The sequence below is a fragment of the Notamacropus eugenii genome, chromosome 5, assembly GCF_028372415.1.
Source record: "Notamacropus eugenii isolate mMacEug1 chromosome 5, mMacEug1.pri_v2, whole genome shotgun sequence".
In the NCBI taxonomy this organism is placed as follows: Eukaryota; Metazoa; Chordata; class Mammalia; order Diprotodontia; family Macropodidae; genus Notamacropus; species Notamacropus eugenii.
In genome coordinates this window covers 242,746,348-242,758,504 of record NC_092876.1, presented here as the reverse complement: position 1 = coordinate 242,758,504, position 12,157 = coordinate 242,746,348, and the positions used below count along the sequence as shown (strand labels likewise).

Here is a 12,157-nt window from a genome sequence, read left to right as displayed (position 1 = left end):
TTATGGAACTGTTGAAGTAGCCATGTCCCAGTTTTCAAAAGGGAAAGCGATGGAATGTAGAAAAGATGGTCCAGTGAACTTGACTTTATTTCCTACTAAATCCCAGTTGTTTTCCTACCAGAGTATAGTACAATGGAACTAGCATCTCCATAATCCTCAATGTTATGTCTGTCTAGATAATAGAGATCACAGTGGCTTTTCCAGCTGTCATATCATAATTTTGACTCTATTGAGATTGGAATTCATTAAAGATCTTTAATCCTGTATCCCCCATCTGACACTCATGATGTTGATATTTTGAACCCCCTTTGTAAGACTTTACATTTATCCCTATTAAATTTTTATCATATTCAACTTGGTGCAAGATTACAAGATATTTCAAATCCTTTTGTATCCACACTGCCAGTCAATATATTAACGATTTCTCCTAGCTTGGTGTTGTCTACAGATTTGACAGGTACACCATCTGGATCTTTATTATTCAAGTGATTTTTTAAAAAAGTCATATAGGACAAGGTCAAGGGCAAGATCCATGTGGCACTCCACTAGAGATTTCCTTTCAAGTTAACACTGAGCACTTGATGACTCTTTGGGTAGAGACATTCAACATGTTATAAATCATCCTACTGCAGTTTAACCTTGACTTTTCCATCTTGTGCTTACGAGCAACATAAGAGACTTCAAATGCTTTACCAAAATTTAGGTAAATTGTATCTGCAGCATTTCCCTGATCAATAACATCAGTATGGCATGATGTGTTTTTGATGAAATGTTGCTAGCTCTTTGTGAACAGCACATTCTTTTCTAAATGGACATTAACTGTATTTTAAACATTCTGGAACTTTGTAAGTTGTCAAGTTTACTGGTCTTATCATTTGCAGACCTTATTCTCCATAATTCTGAGGCATAGTGAAAAGTATGCTGGGCTTGAAATCAGGAATACCTGTGTTCAAATCCAGCCTCAGATAATTACTAGCTGTGTGACTGGAGAAATCACCTAACCTCTGTTGCCTCAGTTTCCTCAACTATAAAATGAAGATTCTTAGGGTTGTGTAATAATCGAATGAACTAAATGTTTGACTAGGTGCTAAATAAATTCTTGTTCTATCCCCTCCCCCCTCTCCTATGAAAATTGAAACAACCTTTACCCTTTTCCAGTTCTGTGGTCTATGTTCCTTTAACTATAGTCATTCAAATATAACTGACAGTGGCTCATCGCTCATATGTGTCAGGGCTTTCAGTTATCTGGTGTGTAGTTTATTTGGGTCTGGTAACTTGAACTCATGAAGAATTGATTGTTAGGTCCTTGATTATCCCCATTTTTCTTCTGTCCTTCCTGATACTAAGGCTATTCTCATTGATGGAGAAAAAGAAGCAAAATAAGAGTTAAGTAATCCTTTCTTCTCTTAGTTACCTGTTATCATCTTTCTATCTAGGATCTTGGTCTTATCCCATTTCCAATTCTCTTGTTTCCAAACCAATTATGTTCCCCTCTCTCAGTTGTCATTCAGGTTCCTTGTGAGCTCAGCCTATTATGAGATTTAGCATATCTCAATGTAATTCTTATTGGACTAAACTATTCTTTTATATCCATTTTCAGCTGTTTGGATTTCACACATCTTCGCTACAAGTCTTTTCAAAATCTGAGTTTGTTGATGAAATGCCCTTGTCTCTACAACTGGACTATCTAATTGGCTCTCCTTTTTCCTGATTAGTGAATAATTTCTGCTTGAATCTTCAGAATTTCATTGTTGTACACTTTCTATCCCTTTTGGCTCAACTTTCCCTTCAAAATATTAGACCCTGCATCCTACTGAACATTTCTTTGATCCCTCTGGAATTTCTACCAAAATCTAGGGTGTTTCAGCCTACAAGACTTCCCTCTCTTTTTCTATCACAAATTCTAAGATGGAGTAGTCACTTTCTCACCAAGGTTCCCCTCATTTCTCCTGCTGAAACCTACTTCTGCTTTAGATCTGAGTCAGCTCCTGTAGCAGTGGTTGCATCTTCTGCCTTTTGAATAATAAAATTATCATTAAGGCAGTGTGTGGAATCCTGAGCTGCGGCTCTGCCTTAGGCAGCAGAGCTCTAGCAGATGTTTGGATAATTGACATTCCCATCCCTACAACTTTATGCTCTATGTCAGGTCTCTGATCTCTTTCCCAAACTTCTGATCTATTTTGAGAGAAACGATTATTAATAACCAATGATTTGGGGAGATCCAAAATTCCCCCTTTTCCCCCCAGAGTCCTCATTTCAAGGCTCAGTCTCTGAAGGACATAATGAGACTGAATTAACTTTCTCCTCAATGTTTAGATCCCACCCAGGTGGAAATGCCCCATTGTGCTCTATACAGGTTTAGGTGGAGATAAATTCTTTAAATTGGCTAAGACTGGGGGTAATTAGAAGTAAATGACATAATAAGTTACATTCTCCCAACTCCTCATTGGAAAAAAGTCCACCTCTCATTGTAATATTCATTCTCTCTTGTTAATTTTAACCAATCAGAACTGATTGCTACCTTCAGGAAAACTCGCTCTTCTAAAGGTATATAAACTGTGAGACCACTGCCATGGTTGGTCTTTGGCTTTTGAAGTGTTACTGACCCGTTTTATTGGTAATATGCTAGATTTATTAAGAAAATAATAAATTACCCCAAAACGATGTCTCTCAGCATTTTTTAGATGTCACAGTGATGAAGTCACTTGTATCTCTTTCACCATTGATTGTCACCGTGTTCCCTCCACAATGTTTCTTCCTTCCTTCCTGAATTTCTTCATGTGAATCTATCTTGTAAATAAACATTTCCACTATGCCATCTCCCTTTTACCTTTCCTGGCCATTTGGAGTAAGACATGCCCTTGAGGAGCCCTGAGATCCCTGGGAAGTCAGACTTGCTTCCTTAATTAGTTTGCCATGCTTTAACATCTGCATAAAGATACTTGAGGCCATGGATTTAGCTGGTGGCTGTTTTTGTGGATTTTATACTATGTCCAGTGAATTTCTGGGTGCCTGTTTTATTATTGTTATTTCTGCATAGCTATAACTATTCTCTGCAGTATTAACAATGCTGGAATGTATGTTCCCTGAGCTGTCAAGTCAACAAGCATTTTTTAAGTGTTTTACTAAAAGCTAGGCTCTGTGCTAAGCACTGGGGATACAATTTTATTTTTAAGTCATTTCACTCATGTCCAACTCTACATGACCCCATTTTTGGAATTTTCTTGGAAAAGATACTAGAGTGATCCATAAACATTTGGGTGGCTCATAGGGTCATAGAACTAGCCCTACAGGGGACTTCAGAGGCCTTTTAATCCAACCTCTTATTTTACAGACAAGGAAACTGAGGCCCAAGGAGGTTAACAGGTGTGCCCAATGTTTTACAAATGGTATGCATATAAGCCCAGATCATCTGTCCACTAATTATTTTACTGTACCAAACTGCCTAATACCAAATAAATACCAGATGTCAAAGCAACATTTTGATGTCAGTTTTCAAAATATTTCATTTTATAAGAAAGAAATTCTTTTGCATACCTTCCTAGCTTCCGCCTCACTCTTCTGCAAAGCTTTTAAACTTTTTACTGGAACGCTAATTTCAATTGTCAAATCTCTATCAGTGGTGTTCTTTCTTTTGTGCTGTCAGAAGTAGAAAGAATATAGGAGACTCACAAAAAGAAAAGGATTAACCAGTCTCTTGCAGCACACAATTTACATACATAGAGGCCTGCAATTTGGGGGATTTTGGCGGGGGGCTTTTTTGCCTAGTATTGGGTCTCCTGGGTTTTTCATCCTCATTTCTCACTAGGCTGCACAACTGGTTAGGAAGTAGGTTTTCTGACTGACACCCATTAATTTCTCATTATTCAGAAAGTAGGGAAATAAAGCAGCAAAGAAATCTGTCTGAATCCCTTATCAAGGTTGGCTAACTTGATTTAATGAGTATGAAGGAATAATATGGCAGTGCTTTGTTTTTTTGGAATGAGAACGAGAACAGTGGACAAGGTGCTTATGGATGCAGTAAAGAATATGACCACCAGTCGTTTAATTGCTTAATTCCTTTTGGCACATATTAAGTACAAAGAGAAAAATTGATTGTGTACATTGGATGAGTGGAGCCTTTTTAATCTCAGCTAGAATAAGGAAAGATTTTCTATGGAAATCTCGGTGTTGATTTCCTAACAAGTTTTCTGTAGTAGCTGAGAGGTTTTTTGCTATTCAGGATATATCTGCAAGGAAAAAGAAAAACATTGTCATCTATGGTTCTGTGATTTTAGGGAATATTGACCGATTGGTCTATTGCTTTTACAATGACTTATTTTTAACAGATGATAGATGAAATACAGCTAGGATGTCTAGGTGGCACAGCAGATAGAGTGCTGGGTCTGAAGTCAAAAACACTCATCATCCCAAATCCAAATGTGACCTGGATACTTCCTAGCTGTGTGACTCAGGGGAAATCACTTAATCCTGTTTGCCTCAGTTTCCTCATCTATAAAATGAGCTGGAGAAGGAAATGACAAACCACTCCAGAATCATAGCCAAGGAAACCCTAACTGGGGTCGTGAAGAGTTGAACATGACTGAAAGAACTGAACAACAATAACAACGCATGAAATACAATCTGTATTGTAAATAGGAGGCTCTATTACTTTTTTTCCATTAAAGTTAAGAGAAACCCTCAGAAAACTACAGCCTAAATTATATCTTTTGTAATAATGATAGTTGTTGTTAAGTCTTGACAATTATGTACTTCCTTTCACATGGAAAAAGATTCCACTTTTTGCCTCTCAGCAGTAGGGTTTGATAAGTTATTTTTTAAATGTCCCTTTAAAATGTATCTCAGTTCAACCAATTTTAAATGTTCCACATACCTCCAAATATACATATGTTATTGATTTAGAAATGAAAAGAATTTTGGAAGAAACCATTTAGTCTAATCCCCTTACTTTACAAATAAAAAAGAAAAATTAATTTCACAAAAGTCATGTAACTTACCCAAGATCACATATGTAGTAAGTTGACCAATCCTGAATTTCAGCCCTCTTGCTTTAACTCTAAACTGAGTGCTTTATCTGCTACAGCACGTTGTCTCCAATAAATGCAACTTTCCCCCTTTGAACATTCCTTCTCTTTCTTTTTTGTGCAATCCAGAATCTTTTTTTGGAAATTTATTTATTTTCATTAACATAAGTGGACTTTAGCTTGATGGGTGAGCACTTAGCCCAGTCTCTGAGACAGAGTAGGTGTTTGATAGACTTGTTGACTTGGTTTCAGTGTTCAGTGATGATTCAAGAACATTTAGTGGCTAGCATAAACAAGATATTATTTGGTGGTGCCCAGAACAAAATTCCTAAGAATCATAGGATAATGGGACTTTGAGTCAGAATGGACCATAGGAATCAGTGTGTTGAACTTTTCATTTTACAAATTAAAAAAACTAAAGTTCAGAGTGATTGGCCCAAGGTAACGCAGGGAGGAAAGTAACACAGCCTGAATTCAGCCGCAGGCCCTCTGCCTCCAAATGCCGTGCTTTTCCCCCAGTGTACCATACCGTTTCTCCATATGAAATTCTTGTTCAAAACAGTAGTATCATTCCCTAACTTTTTCCATGTGTTGTTATTGTTCAGTTGTTTTTACTCTTTGTATCCCCTTTTCGGCTTTTCTTGGCAAAGTGGTTTGCCATTTCCTTTTCCAGCTCATTTTACAGATGAGAAAACTGAGGCAAACTAGGTAAAGTGACATGCCCAGGGTCACACAGTGTGTAAGTGTCTAAGGTCAGATGAGAACTCAGGAACATGAGTCTTCCTGACTTTAGACCCAATACTCTATCCACTGTGTCACTTACTGTCTCATTCTTAATCCCTGAAAGTCTTTATTTTTCAAAACATAATATCCACCACAAACCATTGAATCTAAGAGAAGTTTTATCATACAATTAGATTTTAATTCATGAGGACTCTGGGTGAGCTTGGGGTCCCAGGAACATAACTGGAAAATCAGTCTAAAAAGTAGGACCTCAGATAAGATAGTATCTAAATGCAATTCCTGACTATAGCATTTTAGAAGCCTTCTATCATCAGTTGTTTTCCATTAGTTTTATAAAATGTTTCATTCTTGAAACAAATAGTTGGAGAACAAGCTTTCTTAGTTTATTAGCAAGTTTTGCATCACCCAGAAATTCTTTAGTATCAAAACAGGGTTAATTTCCTCCACTATGATTCCCAAATTCCCTAAACCTTCATTATTGCATAGACTTTTTACATATCCTTGGGTTGCTCTAGACAAACATTTCTGGGTTTCATCAAATTATATTTCATGTCCAGATATGTTTGGTGACCAGACTAGTTTGGAAAACTCTAATTTAGATGTTAACCCTCTTGAAAACAAAGGACTACCCCCAAATAATTTTTTTGATCACAGTAATGGAAGTGATCTCAGAAGTCATCGACTTTGACTCCTATAGGAACAAGAACCCCCTCTCCAACATAAGTGGTGATTCAGCTTTTGCTGGGAGGAGGAAAAACACTTAACATTTCCACTTTCATTGAATAATATTGAATAACTCAAACTCAGGGGTTCTTAACCTGGGATCTGCAAACATGTGCTTTTTTTTTAATATTTTAATTATTGTATTTCAGTATTTTTTCATTGTTTCCTTTTTTACTTATATTTACAAGCATTTATCATCTCTTCCTCACATTGCCCCTCCAGTTGAATAGCAACCACAGCAACAAAAAACCCCAGAAAAATCAGTCCTCCTAACAAATATTCCTAGTCCAGCAAAGCAAATTCGCACATTACCCATGTCCAAAAATATATGCCTGCTTCTGAATTTTATGTCCATCCCTCCTCTGTCAGGAGGTGGTGAGTGGATTGCTTTATCTCCAGTTATCTGGACTTAGGCATCATTTTCATTATCAGCGTGTTAAAGAGAATTGCTCCTTAGCTTGCTTAGACTGAAAGTGAAGGTGTTACTAACAGACCTGGTCTCATTCTGGTCAGCAAAGGAGTTTGAAAGTGCTCTATTTCCAAGCTGAGCTGGTATGGCCCTCCTCAGGTAACCTGAGATGCTGCCTTAACCACCCCAACCCCTCACCATGTTAATGCCAAACTTATCGCAAACACCAGAATGGTTACAGCTCGGAATTTCCAATCTCAGCCACCTAACAGTTATGTTTTTACAAGTATGCATCACCACGCTCAGTTACCTTCATATTGGCCAGAGTCCTAAAGTCTTTCAAACAATGTTTATCTTTATAATATGTCATTGTATAAATTTTCATTAAGAACAGATTAAAAGATTATTAGCTGCTCTGCTGTAAGCAGAGAGAGAAAGAACTCCCAATAGATTCCCAGATAATTGAAGTTCTCCATTACTTCTCTTATCATGCCTTTATGTCAGGCTTGTGATCTATTTCCTGAACCACCTCCTTTATTTCCACTTTCTGTCTACGTGCTTGTAGTATGTTTCCATGAATGTATCATTGCTGTTCTTGTCTTTATTGATATGCACTCAAATGCTTTCTACCCTGCTCCCCTTTCTTAGGTTTATATGAATATATCTAATGAATATATTTTCATAAGAGACAATGCTACTATCCCCCTTTTTAGTTATCTTGTTATTTTGGGGTAAGGTAGACCCTACAGAGCCATGTTCCAGTCTTGGGTATCATCTACCAAATGCCAATGATTCCCCAAAAGATCAAATTTCCTTCCTAACTTAGGAACGCAAATTAACTTTGACATTTTGTGTGTGTGTGTGTGTCTGTTGTTTGTTTTTTGCACTTGCATATAATCTAAAGCCATGGGTTTTGCTGCTGGCTTCTTTCTTGGATTTTATCTCCTGGATTCCTGGGCATCTTCTCTGGTATATGGTAACTACTCCAGTATCTTTGCCAAGAAACTCCCATGGACAGTATGGTGCGGTCGTGAAGATTCAGACACAACTGAATGACTTAACCACAACAAAGCTACTCTATATTAGCTGTTTAGTGAACATTCATATGGAGTTAGTTTTCTAATTCCTCCTTCACTTTGACTTGCTCATCCCTCTAAAGTAGAATTGCGAGGATCCAGGGAAAACATTTAAAAAAATTTTAGGTTAACTTCACACCTGACTGGAAGCTTGTTATTGTTATATTTTAGTCCAGAACTCTAAATGTCATTCTCAGATAGACCATTTTCAAGCAGCTCCTCACTACTCTGCCTTTCTCTTGAGAATCCCTTGTCTTCATTTGGCAGTGGTAATGAGCCCACCACTTCTTCACCTAAAGTATTTGGGGTTTTGGGTGCAAGATTTTGTAACCTTCAGGAGCTCTTTCAAGACTGCTTTTGATAGTATTCTTGTCCACATGAATCAGAAGTGAGCAATAGTCAACTGGTTTGATCAGTCAAGAACATTCTCTGCAGTACGTTGGGTATACTCTCTTTCTTTCTTTCCTTCCCATCAGATCAAAAAATGGCTCCATCATTATCCTACCACAGAGAGCCACAAGCCACCAGTACTCGAATCTTCTTCCTAGGACCCTGACTGCATGATCTTACTCTTGGTTGTATCTGTGTGTCCACAGCGTTTTTCCTTAGGAGACAAGCACCTGCTTCTTCCCTTTCTTCTCCCCGTAGCATTCTTTTTCTTTATTTTGACATCATAACCTTTTTTTTTTTTAAATAAACATGTCCTTGTCCCTGACAACCTTCCTTTCCAGGCAGGACACTTTTCTAGTAGTTCCCCTGGAGAACCACTTTGGCAATCTCCTTGGGGGAGCCTTCAGCCCCGGAGTCTTCACTTGGCTTCTCAAGTTATCATTCTTCTTTCCTACTAGCATCTCCACAGCCATTCCCAGCTTCTTTTGTCTTGCCTTCATTGTTTTGTTCTTAGAGTGGTACTAGTGCAGGCTGCCTGGCTCCTGTCCTGGACTTCACACGTTGGAAGTACCCTCTTTCCCTGAGGCCTCTGCCTTTGATTCCTCCTGGAGCCTTCACTTTAAGGATCTTGGTCCAGGGCAACCCCTGTCTTCATTCCTCTCCAGATTTTCTCTAATATACCCTCATTCTAGCACACCCACCGTAACCCCCCTCTTCCCACCCCCCAGCCATTTCATCTTCCTTTTACATGTTGTCTTCCTCCATCAGAATGTAAGGGAGAAAGACATCGAGGACTACACTTTCTTTTTGCGTTTGTACTTCCAGTGTTTAGCACAGTACCTGGCATGTTGAAATCCCTTATTAAATGCGTATTGACTTGTTAAAATCACTTAATGGTCGGACCTTGTCTCACCTAGCTTTATCAACTACCTACACCTCCTTCTCTAACCTTGTTCTTCTTTTTACTTGGAGTGTCTTTCCAAGTCTTTCACCTTCTCATCAGCTCTTTCTCCAGCTTGACTTCAAGAGAATGCTTAAAAATCTACAAGTCAAACAAAACTCTGCCCTCTTCAGTACCTCAGATATCTGTAATTTTGCAATTGCATGTGTTCCCTCCCCAACACAGGAAGCAATCTCACTATAAGTTAGACACCTGATGTGCCTCCACACATACACAAAAAAATTGCTCAAATAGCAGGTGTGCAGCCTGCCCGCAGAGCTTCTACTCAAAGCTTTCCCAGATTGGGAGGCCCATGATGACCAGCATGGCTTTAAAAAAAAAACAAGGCTATCTCCATGTCAAAGTGAGGAGAACTTTAGTTAGAAGGGAATGAATTGTGAAATACTCTAAATAAAAATTTTACTCCCAAAATCTCAATAACTCCTAAAGAAATCTGGTCCATAATTTATGACAAGTTCATGAATGATCCAAAAAAAAAAGATAAATGACTGCCATGCTCTACCATGGATAGTTTCAAATCCATCTGCCTTTTGATTATTCAGCATAAATATCTCAAATATAGAATAACTACAAATTGGCCTAGAAAGGGAGCAAAGTGTCATTGTGAGTGTGCTACTTTAAGATACTATTCACCCATCACCCATAAGATGAGCACTTTTCAGGCAACTTTCCATCAGCACAAGTCATCCACATTCTTTCTTGTGACCACTCCTTGCTGGAGCCAGGGGTATAGACGGTCTGTGACTAATGAACAGGTGGTGTAGTCTCTGTAAGCCCTGTGAGGCTTGAACTCATGACCTTGGAATACTTAGCACCAGCTGACATAACCAGTCCGTAATAGAAGTAGATTTATTTTTATTGTAGACATTAAGCTAATTTAGTGTAGTAGCTTTAGAAGAACAAAAAATATCACAAGCCTCCAACATCAAAGGCACCTTCTCTCTAGAGTTATGTCCCCTTCAGATTTGATGTGAATTCTTTTTGAAAATGTCAGTCCTGGACTGAAAAGACACAGTTCATTGAATGTAGTCCAATTCAAGGGCAAATCTGGTGGGTGGAAATGTACATTGGAACCACAAACATGTGAAAGTCTTAAATTGACTCTTGCAAGTACCCACCGAGTCATTTGGTGATTGAGCACTTTACAGTGCAGCTAGACAGAAGTTTGTGTTGCTATGAAAGTATTATAATTGAAGGTCTAGATGAAGATGGATCTTACCCAATTCATAGTATGAATAGTTCTCTAAAAACTGTCTTTGGAATACACAACAGATCTCTTTGAATCTCTTTGCTGGGTACAAAGATTATTTGGGTTAGATGGTTTAGAGTCATTTGGTGCCAAGTAAGATAAGGTGTTGAAATGTGATGCCCCACTCTGATTTAAGAGTGAAGGGTAACCCTAAGTAATGAGAACCATTTTCATATGCATGGGTATTCACATTCACCTAGACACAGTCTGGCTCTGAAGGCAGTTCCCAAAATGAAAGCGGAGTTCCTAAAATGTTTTGAGTAATGGTGGGTGGCATTAATAAAATAGAAGGCTAAAACCTTTTGAGCTGAATATTTTTGAAGTTGAATAGTACTTATTTGTGTGTCTAAGTTTTGATGTGTTTGTTTTTTTAAAATTAGACTTCTTACTTTACCTTGTAAATGAGGAAGAAGGTGAACTCAAGGGCAGCTCTGAAGTGGCTAAGCAAATTTTGTCTAACAAAGCCTATAAGACAAAACATAAAATACAGGTGTTCTAACAATCAGGAAATGATTAAGGCATGCAGGAGGGCCTACTAATTAAAAGTAGGTCAGAGAATATTGGTGGGGAAATGGAATATGTATTAACCAGAAGATCCAGATGACAAGTATCTTTATTAAAGGAAACTGAAGTAAACTGCATCTTAATTAAATTTTGAAATAAAATAAAATAAAGAGTTCTCTCAAATGTCAGTGAGAAAAGAGAAGAAAGACAATGGATTTTTACACAGATTACAAGCAGTTGAGATTAGAAATAATACAATAAATGTGTATTCATCCTTCATTGCTGAAGAAGACCATACCATCAGAGAAATGAAGATGTGACTTGCATTTGACTTTGTTTTGAGTGAAGGAGGGCTGTGCAGGTCACCAGCCTCACTTCTCCTCCACAGCCATCTGAATCCAGTGACCAGATATTCATCAGGATGACTGGAAATGACCCAGGATGAGGCAGTTGGGGTTAAGTGACTTGCCCAAGGTCACATAGCTAATGAGTGTCAAGTGTCTGAGGTGAGATTTGAACTCAGGTCCTCCTGATTCCTGCGCTGGTGCTGTATCCACTGTACTACCTAGCTGCCCCAATGTAATAGAGCAGGGAAGAAGCATAAAAGTTTATTATGCCTTTTGAAAAAAATCATTCAGATTCAGTAGGCTAGATGACATACGTGAAAGTTCTAGTCCCTGGTTTTTGTTGGGCAATTGTTGTCAAAAAGTAGCTCTCCTAAATTAGCTGAGATTCATTAGCACATTTCCAAACTTAGAATTTACCTAAGCAATGTTGTGATTATAAGACAACAAAACCAGAAAATACTTTGTGTTCAACTGGGGGAAAAAAATGTTAAAACTGGGTGTGTCATTCCTGTAGGGCAGAAACAATTTTGGTTTTTATCGTTGTTATTTTTATTTCATTTTTTTATTGTCATTCATTTTCATTTCCTCCCAGTAACTTGCACGTGATAGACCCTTAAGAAGTCCTTAATTGAATTAAATTGCATTTTAGATCATGTAAACATTAAACAAATACTTATAATTACATAGAAAATGATGTGAAAATACTGTAAAGTATGTGTCTAAGTGAGCC

At 37.9% G+C, this 12,157-nt stretch overlaps 1 protein-coding gene across 10 annotated transcripts in view; it reads left to right on the top strand.

Annotated features, from left to right (window-relative positions):
* Nucleotides 1-12,157, top strand: part of ZNF385B (zinc finger protein 385B) — a 510,100-nt gene that overhangs the window by 485,327 nt on the left and 12,616 nt on the right. The window lies entirely within an intron of this gene.